Below are 5,085 nucleotides of genomic sequence, written 5' to 3' on the forward strand. Positions count from 1 at the left end.
CTGGAGCCCAAAAACCACTCCAGTCCTTCTTCCCATCAGAAACCTCCCGAACCTGGTTTTCACTGGCAAGATTTCCATCAACATTCTGGTCTTCTGAGCTCTGACCATAATCTCTCATACAGAACATCTTTTTTTTCAGATGATGTCTTCAAACCTTTCCTATCCCTTCCCATAAGCCTTTCCCAAAGCCTCTGAACCACATGGTCAGATAGTCACAGCAATGACCCCACTCCTGGTACCAAATTCTGTCTTGGTTACATTTTTTTTTTTTTTTTTTTTTTTTTGGTGTCAGTTACTTTTTTCTCATTGCTGAAACAAAACAATTTCATCTAAAATTAAAGAACATTTATTTAGCTCACAGTTTGTGAAAGTTTCAGCCCATACTCAGCTGGCTCCAAGGCAAAGTGCCACATGGCAGAGGGTAACAGTTTATGGCAGCAGAAAGCAACAAGAGAAAAAGAGAAGAGCAGCTGCAAGCAAACTTCTTTCCCTCCCTTATATTGTATGCAAACTATCTGGCTCAGTGTGGTGTGGTACTTGCACCCATAATCCCAGCATTGGACCATGAACCACGAGTCAATCACAAACTCTAGAAGTCCATTTCATGACTTCATGAGACTTTGGGGGAACATCTAGACACACACCATGACAAAAATATACTAAAGTTTAGCACAGCTCCTGGAACACTGTATTTTGTTCTTTTTTGTATCAGGAATTGAACTCAGGACCTTGCACTTGCCTAACAGGCACTTGTGCCACTGAGCTAAATTCCTGGCCAGTCTGTATTTTGATACAAGCAACAAGGAGCAATAGTAATGCCAGCACTCATCATCACAGCAGTGATAAGTACAAAATGGAGCGAAGAAAACCTAAGCTTCAGTCCTAGCTCTACTTATAGTAAAATCTGCAGTCCCTTTTCTGTACCTCAGGAAGCATCAACGAAAACACTGGGAAAAGTACATAAAAAAAGGCAAAGGGCAGTGCTCAAGGACAGCTCATTACTTTTAATCTAGTCATGACCTGAAGCAGCCAGAGGTGAGAAAGCCAAGGGGAAACGTTAGACCACAGGGATGAAGAATGGAGGGCAGAAGGGAGTCATCAAAATGTCTAGTTATTGGACCTCTGCGAAGTCTCCTCAAAACAAGAAGAGATGAGAAAATTCTGAAATGCAAGATGCTGGAGTTTCCAGATGTTATTAAAATTTAAGTTATATGATACCAAGGTAGCAATGGACAGATAGATAATGAAATTAAGTGGAAATGAAATTAATAAAAATGAAATTAAGTTGAAAGTCGAAAAATAAGTAAAAGTGCATAATGAAGGCAGCATCCCAAATCAATGGTGGGAGAAAACAATAAGTTTACAAGCAAATAATCTTGAGAAAAATACACATCCATCTGAGAAAAATTAAGTAAATTTTGCTCTAAGTTTTTTTCTTGTAATGAAAGTAAATTTAAGATGAAAATAAACAAGATATATGAAAGAAATCATAAAATGTTAAAATAAATTGAGATTCTTTCTCTTAGAATAGAAAAGTCTTTTCAAAATATTATATAAACCCCAGAAGCATTATGAATGTTAAATATGGCTACCACAAAGTTAGAAAGTGAGTGATAAAATATTTTTTAACAATGACAAAAACAGTTCGGGTCAAGATGGCAGGCCACCCATCTGTCGCAGCATCAGGCCAGTGGCTAGAAGGTATTCGGAAGTGTTATTACAAGGCTGCAGGACTCAAGAAGCTGGGCTTAATGTGAAATGATAGAATATGTGAAGATGAAGATGTAAAAGAAGCCATAAGAAGGCTTCCAGAAAACCTTATAATGACAGGATGTTTTGCATTAAGAGAGCCCTGGACCTGAGCATGAAGCATGAGATCTTGCCTAAAGAGCAGTGGACCAAATATGAGGAGGATAAATTCTACCTTGAGCCATACCTCAAAGAAGTTATTAGGGAGAGAAAAGAAAGAGAAAAATGGGCAAAGAAGTCATCACATGGTTGAAGTCTGTGAATGCAACTGTCTTCAAAATATTTTTAAGAAATTGGTTAAGCCTGAAGCATACAGTTCAAAAATTATCTGGTTTGCAGATACTGTACATTGAATAAATGCCTGTTGTATAAAAAAATGACAAAAACATAGAAAGCCAATTGTCAAATGATGGGGAGGGGAGATTTGTACAGGGAGTTAATTTTCCCAAATAGCTCCAGAATATCAATAGCAAAAATGGTAAATATAGAGGCAGACTGTCCATGTAATGCAAAATAGAGATGCTCTGAAGCATACCAAAAGATGCTTAATCTTCTTTTCTAAGAAAACTAAAAATACATGTATCATATCTATCTCTCAGATTGGCTATTAAAGAGAAGAGGAATATTTTGAAATAATGTGGTCAGGTAATGAAATTAAAGATATGTGCTTAAGTAATAAAAGTAATAATGATGTATAGAATATTACCATTTTAAGGAAGCACAAAACATTATGTACTTGTAAATGCATAGAGTCTTTCTGAAAGTATTGAGAGAGAACCAGTGCCTGAAGTTATCTCTCAGGAGTAGAAATTGTTTTCTGGAGATTGAAATAGAAGAAAAATATACTCGATTTGGTATTTTTTTATGCCTCTGAGATATTGTATGTACATATATTGCCTAGTTACAAAAATCAATAGAATAATATGCAAATCGGAAGGATGGAGCAAAATAGAAAACTTCACACCAGTCTCACTCTCAGATTGGCCCATTCTCACATCCTTTTAGTTCCTCAGAAGGGTTGTGTCTGCGCATTTGCACATTCTATTCCTTTTTGCTGGAACAATAATGTCTCTACTCTCCTCCATCGTGCTTGTACTTAGCCTTCTCCTGGTCACCCTTCAAGTTGCAGAGTGGATGTCACTCTTTTAGGCAATTTTTCTGAATTTTCAACAGATTAGGCAAGAAACTCCTAGGGCATATAGTATTTACCCACCATACTCTGTTCTGTATCACTGTATCATAGGGATGGGCTACTGATCCCATGACATGTGAGACAGGTGGAGATCCAGGATGAAAATCTGGATGTGCTCAAAGTATAAGATGGCAAAGGATTTACATTCAGCCTTGTACATCTTTCCATACACTTCAAGTCATCTCCAGGTTTCATACACAATACCTAATAAAATGTAAGTGCTATGCTATGAGTAAAAGGTTCTATGAATTTCAGTACACAGTTTTAAAAGCTATTTTCAGTACAAAGCTGCTGAAATCCACAGGGGCCAGTGCCCTGCGCACAAAGTCTGGACTGTATTTCCTTCACTGTTGCTCACACTGCACTCCTAGTTCCAGAAAGTCAGAAGTCATGGAGGGCCGGCCAAATAGCTCAGCAGATTAAAGTGCCTACAAGCAGGTGTAGAGGTCAGGAGTTCGATCCCTGGGCCTGACATGCCAACCCCACCCCCAGAGAGGGCTGAGAAGGTGATTGAGACTGGGCATGGTGGTGCATGCCTCTAATCCCAGCTCTTAGGAGGCTGTAAACAGGAGGGTCACTACAAGTCCAATCTAGTGGTGAGACCCTGAACACCCTATAGACCCTTCCCTAAAATACAGAAAAATAAGAATAAAAATAGTCATTATAACTCCCTATTTTCTCTGCTATAAATGTCTGCTATATGTGTACACTTTGTATGTTCCCCCTCCTACTAATGTTATAACCAAAAAGAGAAGGGAAAGCAAGCCTAAAATGTTACAGCTATGTAGTGGCAGGTCATAAACCAGAAACCTCCATCTCTTGGTGCTGCATTCTCTTCTTCCAACTATATAATTTGGTAGCTTATTTTTTAGCAGGGAGCCAAGTGTTCAAAGCCTTTATCCCACGTAAACAACATGGCACCCCGCATGTAACTGGCAACTTGTGTCTGAACCCCTTTCCTACTCAACAACACCTTCCTCTTTCTTCAGACCAATGCTGGCATGCCAGCTTCCCATCTCTCATTGCTCACAGGTTACCCAGCAACTGCACAGGATTATTGCACTCTGTTTCCTGGATGGAAGAAAATGGGAGCATGGTGCCCACAGAAATGATTTTTCTGTTTCTTTCTCTACTACTAACAAGTGTGCAATCCTAAGGTAAATCATCCACCCTCTCTGAATCTCAGTAGCCTTACTTCCCAGACATGCTGAGAAGGTTAAATGAGTGCTATAAAAATGCTTTGGCAGTTAACTGCTTATGAGTATGAATTACTGTACTCTAAACAGGTATTTCCTCAAAAGGGTTCTGCAGAGCTTTCTCACAAGCTTATGATAAAAATATCTATGCTCACACGAGTTGAGAAAAATCAGTCTCCTCCAAAATAAGAGATAGTTGTGATGATTTCCAGTATTTTCTGGGGAAGGTCACTTTAGGAAATGCTGTTCTCAGCCTAGTTACATTTGGAAGGCAAGAGATTCATTTCATTCCATTTCCTGTCAGCGAAGCCACGCATCCTTCATCTATACATCAATGTTTTTCAGTGTGTCTCCACACTATTCTGTGCTCTGTTCTCTGTGCAGAGTTCTGACCCTTAGGACCAGTCTGCCCAGGCCTTTACTGCCAGCCAAGTCTACTCAATGTGAGAAACTTCAAGGAACATAACACTACGAGGAGAAAGATATTGGGATGCTTCCTCCCCTGATCCTTTCCTAAATGGGTTTTATGGTTCCAGCAGGGACTATAACTTTCTATGGGGTTTCCTCCTCCAGGAGCCAAGGTCTTCTTCACCAAAACATAAACAGAATGATGAGAACCTGTGATTTTGGAAGCAAAAGATACACCATTTTTTTTTCATTAAAGTTTAATGAAAACTTAGCATTTTCTGAAATTATGAATGTAGGCAAGAAACATTACTTACAAATAGTAGGTCATGACCTGCCACGGTAATGGTTGATTTATTGTGTAAACTTGAGAAGTTTAGAAGCTTAATTGAGTAACTAAGCAGTTGTATATCCTAGTGTGTAGAGGACCCATCCAGGCTGGGTCTAGCATGAGTACGATATGAGGGAGAAAAAGAGGCTTTCTCCCCTCTCCCTTCTTTGCTATTGTTGCTTTTGCTGTCTTCCACTGCTGTTAATTGTTTC

The 5,085-nt window shown here is 39.1% G+C and overlaps 1 pseudogene; it reads left to right on the plus strand.

The window, feature by feature from the left end:
• The first annotated feature begins 1,655 nt into the window (after window positions 1-1,655).
• Window positions 1,656-2,002, plus strand: LOC105740972 (annotated as a pseudogene).
• The last annotated feature ends 3,083 nt before the right edge of the window (window positions 2,003-5,085 follow it).

Source organism: Octodon degus, unplaced genomic scaffold (assembly GCF_000260255.1).
Source record: "Octodon degus isolate 3935 unplaced genomic scaffold, OctDeg1.0 scaffold00253, whole genome shotgun sequence".
NCBI lineage: Eukaryota > Metazoa > Chordata > Mammalia > Rodentia > Octodontidae > Octodon > Octodon degus.